Here is a 15,507-nt window from a genome sequence, read left to right as displayed (position 1 = left end):
GCTTATGAGTGTTTTTGTGTTTGATTATATCCCCTCTGTTTAACTCCAAACTAATGAAACTGACTAGTTAGGTACCACTTAGTGAATCTTCCAGCCTCATCTTTCTTTTGCACATTTTGTTTTTTATAAAACCAAGCTTCTTTAATAACCTAGTAAACAACCCTGATGAACACCCACTCTACACTACAGAGTATAACCCCCATCTTTTGGGAGAACTCTCATAAGTCTGCCCAAGCTTTAAGGCCTTTTCAGGGTCTATGCTACAAAAAGTGATCATGTGGGGCAGAAAAACCAATAAGTATGTATTACCTTACATTTTTTCTTTGTGGGATTGTACGTATTGGGTATCCGGGAAATGGGTGGGCGCACTGCCCCACTCCCTGAGAGCGTGGGCTGCGGCAGGCCAGGGTGCCTGCGCAGACAGGGAGCCAGTTAGAGAAGGGCTTATTGTGAGCCAATCATGGCCAGGCTCAGCCACATATAAAGGCTTCCCAGAGCAGGAGCAGTCAGTCTGTCCCAGGCCTTTGAGAGGAGAAGGTCAGTCTCCAAGGGTGGAGACTAGCACCACGGACAGCGCAGTGCTGGCCAGGCTCTCGGAGGCTAGAGAGCTTGAGCCCATAGCTGCAGGCTCTGAAAGGAAGGGCCTAGCGGGTGCAAGGGGCCATAGGGGAAGCGGCCCAGGGAAGCAGACAGATGAGGGGAGAGGGTCCCTGGGCTGGGACCCAGAGTAGAGGGCGGGCCTGGGTCCCCCCCACCTTCCTTGCAGTACACTCAGCCATTGGCCGTACGGAGCGGCCATTGTACTATGCCAGATCCCTGACAAGAGGGACTGGACTCAGAGGGCGGTTGACATGGTGGCTGGGGTGTGGGACTGCTGATCACTGACCCCTGGAACGGGGTGCAGATGGACCAAGGGGCACTGCTAGAGGGCAATGGCCTCGAAGAGGACACTGCCGAGCAGGCAGCAACGCAGATCCAGCGATGCCAACGGAGGGCGGAAAGACGGATGGGACACCACCAGGAGGGGGCGCTCTGCCAGACAGCGCTAATTCCCGGAGTTACCAGTGGGAGGTGCTAGGTGGTGAACCCCAACCCGTTACAGGGATATTTTGCTGAAAAACAGTTACTGCTGTTAGGAAGAATATGTCCTTACCACACACTCTCTGTAGTTGCCCCTCAGAAGGAAATTATTCCTGATAAATAGGCATCTGATTATATTAAATCAAGGGAATCTCCTAGCAGTGGCAGCCCTGGCCTGTACTGGCAAAAGTTTCTAGTGCAATAATGACAGGGGTATGATTATTTACCATGTTTTTATACCAGCAAAAAGCCTTACTGTAGAGGCAGTTGTACCAGCAAAACCGTCCTCTTGGCAGTCTAGTTCATTTTGTTCAGGTAACTGGTGTAAGTTATAAGGGCAAAAGAACTGGTCAGTATAAGCTACTTCTGCACTGGGGAAGCATTGCTGGTATAGGCCATATTTCAATGTGCCTGTAAACAGTCTAGTAACTTTCTTCTCTATAAGGTATCATATTGGACATGGGGCTGTGTTGAGGGCAGGGGGTAGCTCAGGATGCAGGGAGAGGGGGACTAGGAGCTATATGCTCACAGGGTTCCCCTGCAGTCCCTGTTTGCAGAGGGGGTTGCCAGCTACAGACCCAGGTATCCCCACCTGAGCGGTTCTTACAAACTGCCTCTGCAGAAGCAAAGAGGGCTGGGAGCTGAGGAGCACCTTCAACCTGGGGCACCAGCTAGAGTAGTTGCTGCCCCCGCATTGCCTGGTTCTGGCTTCCCACCTCCAACCTAAGCAGGGAGAGGTGTGGCGCTGCCCCTGGGACTACTGTGCTCTTGGCTTCTGCCACACAGGGAGCCTCGGGGCTCTGGGATTCAGGACCTGCTGTGACAGGTTCAGTCACAGTGATCCCCTTGGGACTATCACCTGATGTGCTGAAACTACCTCTGAGCCCATTTTCCCTGCCAGCTTGGGACTTCAGAACCCTGTCTTGTTGAGCCAGACACACTAGCCTGCTGCAACAGGGTCTGAACCACGCCCTCAAAGCTCCAGACTTAACTGAAAACAGCTCAGCGAGTACTCCTGTCTCCAGCACCCAGACACCCAGCTCTCACTGGGATCCAAACCCCAAATAAATCCATTTTACTCTGTATAAAGCCTACACAGAGTAAACTCATAAATTTACCACACCCTATAACACTAATAGAGATGCACAGCTGTTTGCTCCCCTGGGTATTAATCACTTACTTGGGGTTAATTAATAAGTGACTTTATTAAGTATAAAAAGTAGGATTTAAGTGATTTCAAGTGATAACAGAACAAAGTAAGTTACAAGACTAAGTTTAATACATTAAGAAACTGAATACAGGTAAATCTCACCCTCAGAGATGTTCCAATAAGCTTCTTTCACAGACTAGACTCCTGAGTCTTGGCCCAATCCTTTCCCTTGGTACAGTCCTTGTTAATTCCAGCTCAGGTGGTAACTCAGGGATTTCTCATGACTGGCAGCCCCCTTTGTTTTGTTCCACCCCCTTTTATAGCTTTGGCACAAGTGGGGAATCTTTTCTCTCTGGGTCTGCACCCCTCCTCCTAAATGGAAAAGCACCAGGTTTAAGATGGAGTCTACCAGGTGACACGATCACATGTCCTGTGAGACCCCAAGCCTTCATTCTTCTTGGCCTGACACACAGGAAGACTTGCAAGTAAACAGCCATTTACAACCAATTGCCCTAGTCAATGGGAGCCATCAAGATTCCAAGACACCTTTAATGGACCACACACACTTTGCATAATTACAATAGGGCTTCAGATACAAGAATGATACATTCATACAAATAGGTTGAACACATTCAGTATGTTATAAGCTTTGTAATGATACCTTACAAGAGACCTTTTGCATAAAGCATATTCTAGTTACATTATATTCACACTCATAAGCATATTTCCATAAACATAGGGAGTGCAATGTCACACCCGCCTCCTGGCTTCAGCCCCCCGGGGGTGTTGGGGATTGGGTCTTCAGCCCTGTACCTCCTGGCTTCAGCCTCGTGTAGGGCACCAGGTATCGGGTTCAGCCGTGGGGCCGCGTGGATCTCCAGGGGGCCACAGATCCCTGGTTGAGAAGCACTGATATGGGGGTGGCAGTGGGGCAATATAAATGATTGCAGCAGTTGCTCTGTCATCTATCCTAATATCTAGCTGACAGCCCTGCACAGCAGTGACTTCTTCACACAATGACATTGCATAATCTTTACATTCATGTAATCTAAATGTGTAGGTTGCAACAAGTGGATGCCATCATCTTAATTAAATTTGTGTGAAGATGTGCTACCTACTGTTATAAATAATTAAGTAGGAAAAATACAAGGAAAACAATTTCTTTTAAGTGTGGTAACTGATAGCACTTTGTCAGTTGCAGTTCCATTGTTTTCTCCACTATAGTTTGTTTCCTGTTTGTGTGTCTTTCTCTTACCAAGAAGCAGAGAGAAACATTTTTTAAAAAAATTAGAAACCTACAACAATTGGTAGAGGGTTGCGGGGGAAGTATAATCCTTGCAAGTACCATACCTCTAACACTGCTGCCCCTATTTCAGAGCTTACCTGTATTCCATAAATCTTTCAGAAGTGAGGAACGGTTACTAATTCTGAGCTATCTTGATCACCTACAGAGATGCTGAGATGGAGGAAGCTAAATCCTTCTAACCTACTGTGGGATGTGTTAGGATATAGATATTCAGGCCTATCTGCAAAGGCCTATACTTTAAGAATTTAGGTGTATTCTTATCACTTAGCTAGTTATAGAGGTATAAAAGGAAGAATCAAAATCACTGTCTGCTGGCGTAAGGGCCTTCTCTTACTGTGACAGTCTGAGGCCCTGTTCTTAAGCGAAGGCCTTCGGCCAACCAGCAGAGGCAGCCATAAACTGGGAAGTGTATGGCCACATCCTTACATTCCAAACTAGTCACATTGAAATAAGGTGCTATTGGGCTGTTAGGAATACAATCCTGTCCTGATATTCCTGTCGCCTCCAGAGAAAGGGATGAGCCTAGAAGATGTAAAAGGAAACTTAGTTTGATAGCATCCTGTCTGGCAAGAACTCACTGATCAATAGCTGGGATGTGAAATCCTCTTTTCTGTATTGTTTTATCACTGTAGTCTCCACTTTCCTATTGTTTGTCTGTATAATCTCTGTCTGGTTCTGTGATTGTTTCTGTCTGCTGTAGAATTAATTTTTTTTGGGTGTAAACCAGTTAAGGTGATGGGATATAATTGGTTAAATAACCATGTTACAATGTGTTAGGATTGGTTAGTTAAATTTCAGTAAAATGATTGGTTAAGGTATAGCTAAGCAGAACTCAAGTTTTACTATACAGTCTGCAATCAATCAGGAAGTAAGAAGGAAATGGGGATGGGGGAACTGGAATCATGTTTTGCTAAGGGGAGGGGAATGGGAACAGGGACACAGGCAAGCCTCTGCGGTGTCAGAGCTGGGAAGTGGGACACTGAGGAAGGAAACTGGAATCATGCTTGCTGGAAGTTCATCCCAATAAACATCAAAGTGTTCGCACCTTTGGACTTCGGGTACTGTTGCTCTCATTCCTGTGAGAAGGACCAGGGAAGCGAGAGGGTGAAGGAATAAGCCCCCTACCAAGATGGTTATTCTCAGCAAGCTACAATAGCTGATAGCTGCATGGACAGAACCTTCACTGGCCAATCTGATTTCCATTTTTGTAAAACTATAACTTCAGGTCTCATAAATATACTACAGAGTTCTCACTTTCAGTGAGTTTGTGTGCAATAGGTGGAACAAGCCAGCTTTCTTACTGGATCCTCTCCTCTATGCCAGTGAGTCGAAAGGTATATTGTATCCTAAATCTAACTTGTCTACAACACAAGCTGGTTAAACGCAGTAACATTTCTCTAGTAATGTCAGCATCGGTTCTATGATTTTTGTTGGTAGTGGTACTCATACCTATGCTCAAAAGTGGCTACTTTGTGCATTTCAACCTCCCTACATGGGAAAAGCTGATAGTTCATTGTTTTATGCTACCATGCCCATACCATGCAACTGTGAGGAGAGGAGGATCTGGCTTTAAAGCCCTGGCTGCACTAGCACTGTTTAAACCAGTAAAAAAAAAGTGGCTCAGTGGTCAGAAGTCCCCTCATCCGCCACTGCACAGGTTGTAGAGAGCTGGTCAATGAACACTTTAGTAGCCAAGTGAGGGATTTATTCCATGCTTCATGTATAGTAGCACTTTTCTCCTTTTTAAACTCTATTTGAAAACCTTCCTTCTTTCATGTCCTCTTTACAATGTTACATTATACTGCTATACAGTATTTTCCCATCAGCAGAAAGTATTTTACTTCACAAATTAATTTAAACAGTGAATTTGCAGTGTGCGTTTTCTTAATTATGACTTTTCCTTATCTTTGGTTCTTTCCTTCTACTTGGGATTTTGACTCTTCTTCACTTAATGAAGCATTTTCTATCTGGATTATATTTTCCAGCTATGGGGAGAGGCGGGAATTAATTCTAGTGCTATTAACCACCATAAACAGCACATGGAAGAAGTCAAAAGTTGTCAAGATGAGTCCCCTGCCCGAGTCGCCTCCTCCTCCGGGCGCCCTGGGAAAGCCCGGGGGATACTGCGCTGCCAGCGCTCCTCCGTGCCGGGGGAACTAGGAGCCTGGGCGCCAGTGTTGCACGAAAGACCCCCTGGCTTTGGTCCCTAAACTCCAGCCAGCCAGGATTAAATTCTGAAATCTGCACCTTCGCATTATTATTTATTGCATTTTTTTTAAATCACCACTTTAATGTTTGGTCTTGCAAAAACTTGTGACATCCTGCAGCAGAATGAAGGAAGGGAGAAGCTCCTCAGGGCAGGGATCCTGTCTGCTTTGGGATAAAATCTTTCATACTTTAGAAACTAGTCTTTCGGCAACCTATGTGTTATATGCAGAATAAATGATAGTGTAGTGTGCTTATGGACACTCATTGGTCTTGGTTAGCTCATTTGGGACCTTGGCAATTATGAGTAATGTGGTCATCCCAAAACACGTTTGTAGCACCTTAGTATCACACCATCACACAGTGTGTCTTTTAAGTAAAACCTGATAACTTGTGTCTTAACGCACAATGGGTGCTATGTACATAATTCACCTAGGGATCACTCATGCCACCTCTAGGATGGAATATTGCAGCCTTCTGCTTGTACAGTAACTCCTCGCTTAATGTCCTAGTATTGTTCCTGAAAAATGTGACTTTATGCAAAACGATGTTAAGTGAACCCAATTGCCCCATAAGAATTAATGTAAATTTGGGGGGATTAGGTTCAAGGGAATTTTTTTCACCAGACAAGACTATATATACACACACAGTATTTAAGTTTTAAACAGACAATTTAATATTGTACACTGCAATGGTGATTGTGAAATTTGGTTGAGGTGGTGGAGGAAGAGGGTGGGATATTTCCTAGGGAATTCCTTACTGCTAAATGATGAACTAGCACTTGGCTGAGTCCTCAAGGGTTACTACATTGTTGTTAATGTAGCTTCATGCTCTACAAGGCAGCACAAATGGAGGAAGGGAAGACAGCATGGCAGACAGAGATACATACCCTGTGTGTGTGAGAGAGAGAGATGTGCATTGCCCCATTTAATATGCCAACCCCACTCTAAGTACACTGCCTTTTAAAGTAGATCAGCAAGTGGAAACAGCAGCTGCTGCCAGCTAGCTCCCTTCCGTGTCACCCTTGCTCTATGGAGATAGGGTAAACAGAGTGCAGGGGGGAGGGGGACACCTGACAAATCCCACCTCACTCCCCGTAAGTCATGTGCCCCGGGCTTCTAATCATTTTCGTTGCCCTCTGCTAGACTCTTTCCAATTTGTCCACATCCCTTCTGTAGTGGGGGAAAGGGGGGACCAAAACTGAATGCAATACTCCAGATGTGGCCTCACCAGTGCCAAATAGAAGGGAATAATCACTTCCCTTGATCTGCTGGCAGTTCTCATACTAATACAGCCCAACATGCCATTGGCCTTCTTGGCAACAAGGACACACTACTGACTCATATCCAGCTTCTCATCCATTGTAATCCCCAAGTCCTTTTCTGCAGAACTGCTGCTTAGCCAGTCCGTCCCCATCCTGTAGTGGTCCATGGGATTCTTCCTTCCTAAGTGCAGGACTCTGCATTTGTCCTTGTTGAACCTCATCAGATTTCTTTTGGCCCAATCCTCCAATTTGTCTAGGTCACTCTAGATCCTATCCCTACACTCTAGCTAATCTACCTTTTCCCCCCATTTTAGTGTCATCTGCGAACTTGCTGAGGGTGCAATCCATCCCATCATACAGATCATAAATAAAGATGTTGAACAAAACTGACCCCAGGACTGACCCCCTGGGCACTCTGCTTAATACCGGCTGCCAACTAGACATTGAGCCATTGATCATTACCCATTGAGTCTGATAATCCAGCCAGCTTTCTATCCACCTTATAGTCCATTCATCCAATCCATATTTCTTTAACTTGCTGGCAAGAATACTGTGGGAGACTGTATGAAAAGCTTTGCTACAGTCAAGCTATATCACATCCACCGCTTTCCCCATATCCACAGAGCCAGTTATCTCATCACTGAAGGCAATCAGGTTGGTCAGGCATGACTTGCCCTTGATGAATCGATGTTGAATGTTCCTGATCACCTTCCTCTTCTCCAACTTCTTCAAAATTAATTCCTTGAGTACCTGCTCTGTGATTTTGCCAGGGCCTGAAGTGAGGCTGACTTAAGTTAGAATCATAGATTATTAGGGTTGGAAGGGACCTCAAGAGATCATCTAGTCCAACCCCCTGCTCAAAGCAGGACCAATCCCCAAATCGCCCCCTCAAGGATTGAGCTCACAACCCTGGGTTTAGCAGGCCAATGCTCAAACCAAGCTAGTCCCACTTAAGTTTTTCAGAGGAGAACTGAAGAACATCTCTACTTAGATTTCTCCCTGTGATATCAGCTATGAAGGCAGAGCGTAATTATCCAAGCTGGATCTTGGCCAGACCATCTAGACTAATAATGCTCCCTTTGTTCAAAATGTCATGGGATCCCTAATGACTAGAGCTGTCTATTAATCACAGTTAACTCATGCGATTAACTCAAAAAAATGAATCAAGATTAATTGCAGTTTTAATCACATTATTAAACAATAGAATACTAATTGAAGTTTATTAAATATTTTTGGATTTTTTCTACATTTTAAAATATATTGATTTTAAATACAACACAGAATAGAGTCTACAGTGCTCACTTTATAATTATTTTGATTACAAATATTTGCACTGTAAACATTATAAAAAAAAGAAAAATAGTAATTTTCAATTCACCTCATACGAGTACCATAATGCAATCACTTTTGTTGTGAAAGTTCAATTTACAAATGCATTTTTTGTTTGTTTGTTCCATAACTGCCCTCAAAAACAAAACAATGTAAAACTTTAAGCCTATAAGTCCACTCAGTCCTACTTTTTGTTCAGCCAATTGCTAAGACATACAACATTTTCAGGAGGTAATGCTGCCCGCCTCTCACTTTAGGTGACATTGTAAATAAGAACTGGCATTCGCATGGCAATTTTGTAGCCAGCATTGCAAGGTATTTACATGTCAGATATGCTAAACATACATAAGCCCTTTCATGCTTTGTCCACCATTCTAGAGGACATACTTCCATGCTGGTGACACTTGTTTAAAAAAAATGCATTAATTAAATTTTGACTGAGTTCCCCGGGGGGAGGGAGAGGGAGAGGGAGAGAACAGTAGTCTCCTGCTGTTTTACCTGCATTCAGCAATATATTTCATGTTATAGAAGTCTCCGATGATGAACCAGCACATGTTTCAGGTATCTAAAAGGGTGTCATCAGGAGGAGGGAGAAAACTTATTCACCTTAGCCTCCAATGATAGAACAAGAAGCAATGGGCTTAAACTGCAGCAAGGGAGATTTAGGTTGGACATTAGGAAAAAGTTCCTAACTGTCAGGGTAGTTAAACACTGGAATAGATTGCCTAGGGAAGTTGTGGAATCTCCATCTCTGGAGATATTTAAGAGTAGGTTAGATAAATGTCTATTAGGGATGGTCTAGACAGTATTTGGTCCTGCCATGAGGGCAGGGGACTGGACTCGATGACCTCTCGAGGTCCCTTTCCTAGAGTCTATGAGTTTATGAGTCTATGTTTTTTATTTTAAGAACACTATCACTGCAGATTTGACAAAACACAAAGAAAGTGCAATGTTAGATTTCTAAAGATAGCTACAGCACTCGACCCAAGGTTTAAGAATCTGAAGTGCCTTCCAAAATCTGAGAGGGACAAGGTGTGGAGCATGCTTTCAGAAGTCTTAAAAGAGCAACACTCCAATCCGGAAACTACATAACTCAAACTATGAAAAAAAAAAACCGTCTGCTGGTGGCATCTGACTCAGATGATGAAAGTGAACATGCGCCAGTCTGCACTGTTATCGAGCAGACCCTGCCATCAGCATGGACGCATGTCCTCTGGGATGATGATTGAAACATGAAGGGGCATACGAATGTTTAGCATATTTGGCATGTGTCATGGTATAATTCCCCACTCTGAACCTTAGCGTCCAAAAGATGGGGTACCAGCATGAATTCCTCTAAGCTTAATTACCAGCTTAGAACCTGTAGCGCTGCCACCAACCAGGAATTTCAGTGCCTGGTACACTCTGGTCCCCTCAAGACCTCTCCTGGGGAACCCCAAGACGCAGACCCTCTGGATCTTACCACAAGGAAAGTAAACCCTTTCCCCCACCGTTGCCTCTCCCAGGATTCCCCTCCCTGGGTTACCCTGGAAGATTACTGTGATTCAAACTTCTTGAATCTTAAACAGAGAGGAAAATGCACCTTCCCCCTCCCTCCTTCTCTCTCCCCCTCCCAGACTCTCCCTGAGAGAGACAGTAATCCTAACGCAGAGAGAAACTAGCCTCTCTCTCCCCTTCCCTCCTTTCTCCCCACCAATTCCCTGGTGAATCCAGACCCCGTCCTCTGGGGTCTCACACCAGAATAAAAAAACAATCAGGTTCTTAAACAAGAAAAGCTTTTAATTAAAGAGAGAAAAACAGTAAAAATTATCTTTGTAAATTTTAAATGGAATATGTTACAGGGTCTTTCAGCTATAGACACTGGGAATACCCTCCCAGCCTAAGTATACAAGTACAAATTAAAATCCTTTCAGCAAAATACACATTTGAACTCCTTCCAGCCAGATACACATCTGCAAATAAAGAAAACAAACATAACCTAACTCGCCTTATCTATCTAGTACTCACTGTTCTGAATTTATAAGAGCCTGTATCAGAGAGATTGGAGAGAAACCTGGTTGCACGTCTGGTCCCTCTGAGCCCCCAGAGTGAACAACAACCAAAAACTAACAGCACACACACAAACTTCCCTCCCTCAAGATTTGAAAGTATCCTGTCCCCTGATTGGTCCTCTGGTCAGGTGACAGCCAGGCTCACTGATCTTGTTAACCGTTTACAGGCAAAAGAGATATGAAGTACTTCTGTTCCATTAACTCTTAACTATCAGTTTATGACAGCATGTAAATACCTTGCAGTGCCAGCTACAAAAGTGCTATGTGCACACCTGTTCTCACTTTCAGGTGACATTGTAATCAAGAAGCGGGCAGCATTATCTCCTGCAAATGTAAACAAACTTGTTTGTCTGAGCGATTGGCTGAACAAGAAGTAGGATTCCATGGGCTTGTAGTCTCTAAGGTTTTACATTGTTTTATTTTTTAATGCAGTTAGTTTTTTGTACATCATTCTACATTTGTAAGTTCAACTTTCATGATAAAGAGATTGCATTACAGTACTTGTATGAAGTGAATTGAAAAATATTTTTTTCAGCACAAATATTTGTAATAAAAATAAAGTGAGCACTGTACTCTGATCTGTGTTGTAATTGAAATCAATATATTTGAAAATGTAGAAAACATACAAAATATGTAAATAAATGGTTTTTTATTGTGCGATTAATCATGATGATTTTTTTAATCATGATTAATTGTGATTTTTTTTAATCACTTGACAGCCTTACTAATGACAATACAGTAAGGATCCTCAGCATTTCTTCTCATCTAAAGAAATGATAGTAAAGGGGAAACCAATTCACACCAGTGAAGATATTTGCTGTGCTGAGAAGTTTCTTTTCCTTGCATACTCGAACCGTTTGCAGATATCACTGGTGAAGTCAGTGATCCTTTCCAAGTTTTGGGACTGAAAAAGTCCTTCTCTTCAAGCAATACATTTTACAGGAAGAGGACACAATCCCACAAACTCCACATGTCTATCAAAATGGCTTGCGTTTGTGTTGCATCTCCAACTTAGGGTACTTCAGTGTAAGAAACTTCAAGCTAAGAATTAACCATCTTGCCAAAGTTCTGTTTTGGACTGGATATTTACTCCCCATTCCTATATCTCTGTTTATTAAGTGGTTGAATGGTATCAAAGGTCAACTATTTGGTTGTGGAAGGCTGGTGGTGAAACACCTATCTCTAAAAAAATGTTTCTAAGTAAGCTTCTTACTAGCCCATTCATCTGGTGTTGGAGAGCAGCCTGTAGTCCCTGCCTGCCCTGGTGGGTCTTGGGATCAATTCAGAGGTGGGGGAAATGAAGGAACCTTAAGACCTGTGTGCTTCAGCCTTGTGGGTGAAGTCATGCAATACGCAAGAGGGAACATAGAATACAAATATAATTAAACAGTGAGCAAGATGCTGCTGAGCAAATGACAAATGGAGATAGTGTTCCCTGATAAGTGATGATTCAGTACTTGATTCTGAAAGTATATAAGATTCCTTTTCCTGAGTAACTTATGCATTGGCAGAAAGGACTGACAGCCAGCAATCTCTCTTTCCCAATTCAGTTACCTGCCTTCAGCTATTTAATTGTGTCGTTTGCACTCTATGAACCAAAGAGATGTAGTCCCTATTTACAAACTCTCTAGTTCCTGCTGTTGCAATTCCAGGTGTACAAAAGGGAACCGCGTGGATGGTGTAGCAAAGAATCTTAGATGTACTTTCTTTTTATACGTTATCAAATGGTAAGTGTCAAGGACAGAATGAATACTCTAAGAAGCAGGCTGCCATCATCCTATGAGTTCAATATCTATGTTTCCATTTTACTATGTATGACTTTGTGGAAGCGATGATATGCAGAAATTGATTATAATGGGTACCCATATACTTTAGGTGTGCTGTGAAGCAACATATTTGTGCAATACCCATGTGTTTTCCCTTTGAAATGCTGTTAGTTTAACCTAAACCCATTTCCTTACCCTTCCATCCCTCAGTATCATGGTGTCCTCTCTCACCTCTGATGCAGAGCAATATAAAAAGCTTTCCCACTGTAGAGCCTGCACATACGGCTCTGATTCAGCCAGGGATTTGTCTGTCATCAACAAGTTGGTTCAATAAAAGATATTACGTCATCCACCTTATCTCTCTAATATCCAGGGGCTGGTGCAGCTACAACATTACATATCTAAATTATCCAGTACTTGACACACTTGTGGAATGCTGCTAAGAATGACAGAACAGGTTGACTATGTCACAATAAAATAACACTTAAAAAATAAAAGCTAAAAAAAGTAGCAAGGAAAATGGAAACTTGTCTAGGGAATATGGTATCGATAAAAGGAAACCAACCAGGGGACTACTTAATTTGGAAACTAAATTGATTCATACATCCCTCTGCCCCTTCTAAATCTCCCCTGGCGTGCTGAGAAAAATAAGACATAGGTCACAAGGTTTACTTGAACTAATGGTTTCTTCTGTATTTGTTGCAGGTTATTGCTGTGGTTATGGATACCTTCACAGACATTGATATCTTCAAAGACCTTCAGGAAGCCTGCAGCAAGCAGAAAGTTAGTGTGTACATCCTTTTAGATCGTGCTTCATTTCCCCACTTCCTGAAAATGTGCAGAAATCTAGGAGTTGATCTTGAGCAGGAGAAGGTAGGCACTGTGATACTTATGGCAACAAATATTTGGTTATTGGCCCTGTTGCAACCATAACATCTGAGTTTTCAAAAGAAATAGGATCTATGTAGCTCTTGCTCTTTCTTTGTAAGTTTTAACTGATCTTGAAAAACAAGGCACTAACTGCACAAACAATGATGTCTGTAGAGGTGCACTAACACCCATGTATTGAAGTGATTTTTGTCTTTAACACTTGTTGTGGGATTGCTGAAAGCACTGCAGATGCTCTTTTCTTTGTTTAAATAGCTGTAGCTTGAACCTTAATTTTCTGGCCGTCTCATAAAGTAAATTGACTTTCCTTAGAATTGGGAATCTTTCTGATGAATGTCTTAATGTTTCTGGCCCAGATGATTAAATTTTTTTCTTTCTTCTAGGAAATCTGTTGGAAGAGAGGTTCTCTTCCCACAAACATAAATTATTTAAAGGAGAAGGGGACTGGGTAAACACATACTCCACCTAATTTTAGTCACTCTTTTGTAAGGACGCAAAGGAGGTTTTAGTTCAGTTTGGTCTATTTCTTAATCCCTGAAGGACAAATACGTTGAGTGGTCTCGTTAGTCCAACAGTATCAAGGTTGACTGCTTTATAATGAGGGAGCCTAAATTCTGGTTCAAATGTTGACTTCATGTTTTGCTCCCTAAGCCACAAGAACCCCTTAGAATGGTCATTTGACTCCTTAGGAGAGAGAATCTTATGTCACTCAGCAGCATCCTGTGTTAGCTGATCAACAGTGGTCTTCAAACTCTGTTTTATCATTAATGTTTGTAAGTTTCCCTCTTAGGTGGAATCATTTTTCTTTTGATATGTCGAAACCTAAATAAGTTTTTTCTCTTTCAAACAGCTGATGAGAGTTCGAACTATATCGGGAAACACTTATTGCACAAGGTCAGGAGTCAAAATTGTGGGGAAGGTCCAAGAAAAGTTTATCTTGGTTGATGGCATAAGAGTGACAACAGGTTCCTACAGGCAAGTACCCTATTTCTTTTCATGTCCTTGTCTCCTATGACTATGACTTCTTTGGATTGTGGGGTGAAGGGTAATAGTACAAAACTGTTTTTTTCTTATGAGCTGTTGATCGTATGAGATGTTTGCACTAAAAAATGTTACTAACTATCCGTAGTACAGTAACAATCTAGTTTCTTGTATTGAAAGAGAACATGTATTGGCACTATTACAACCTTTGTGTGGGTGTATTATTTAACATCATTGTGAATTTTCTCATTATTAAGTTTCACATGGACTGATGGGAAACTGAGCAGCAGTAACATCTTGATTCTGTCGGGCCCAGCAGTCGCACATTTTGACCTGGAATTCCGGATTCTTTTTGCACAGTCAAAGCCCATCAACCCCAAACTGTCATCCAGTTGCAAGAAGAGTGGAATGTTTAATCAGCTGATTAGGAGAACAAAGGTTTCCAGTGACTTGATGAAGGAAAACTTCTTGAGAATGGATTTTTTCTACCTTAGAGCATTTGTAGGAAACATGAGAAGGAAAAAGAGTTTCTTGTATGCCTCCAGGGAGGCAAAGTGTAAGTCAAATATCATCATGCAAGCATCTCCACCGTTGACTGAGAGGAATGTCTCTGCAGTCATGAGACCACGTTGGAGCATAGAGAGGTGAGCACTGTCCCTCAACTTGAAAGATGAGAAGAGCCCACTGTGCCCATATCCAATGCTTCCTTGCAAACCAATGTTGTAATGGTAGCCACTGGAAAACAAACCTCAAATTGAGAGAAGGCAATACTCAAACAGTGGTTCTATTGAAGACCACTACAACTCAGGCCAACAAACATAAGACTGGTATTGTCTCTGCCTCCAGCATGTGGATAACTCTTGTTAATTTCTTCTAGTTTTCAGTCATTCTCCTGTACTTTCCCATCCTCTACTAGATCAGTATCATCTTAACTCAACGGCTCTGGTTATTCCAAAGATTCTAGCTACTGAAAAGAACACTGCTTAAAGATCTCCTTCTGAAAAATAAATAGAGAGGGGGCACTCTTCTGCTCGGAAATCAGGTCCAAGCTCAATCTTGTGTTTGGCAATCTCTCCAGCCAGGGACATTTGACTGAAAAGTGACCTGGATAGCCAAACATAACTTATAACCTCAACTAGATGGAAAAAGATCTATGTCAGCCTACTGGGCCTCAGACATCCCACTCTTCTTTCAAATGAATGTACGCAGCTAGGTGGAGCAAGTTAGTGCATCAGCTGCTTTGAAGCACTGGTGTTGTTGTGGCCATGTTGGTCTCAGGATATAAGACAGACAAGGTGGGTGAGGTAATATCTTTTATTGGATCAACTTCTGTTGGTGAAAGATACATGCTTTTCAAGCTTACACAGAGCTCTGTTTGGGTTCTTCCTAGGCAACTTATTACACAATGCACAGTGAAGTACTTGAAGCATTAAAACATAGACGTGCCTTAATTTGCTATTTTTTGAACAAATTACATGATTTTAAAT

This window comes from Gopherus evgoodei, chromosome 14, assembly GCF_007399415.2.
Source record: "Gopherus evgoodei ecotype Sinaloan lineage chromosome 14, rGopEvg1_v1.p, whole genome shotgun sequence".
Taxonomy (NCBI): Eukaryota; Metazoa; Chordata; order Testudines; family Testudinidae; genus Gopherus; species Gopherus evgoodei.
The sequence above is the reverse complement of the archived record's forward strand: the minus strand, read 5'-3'. Positions refer to the sequence as shown.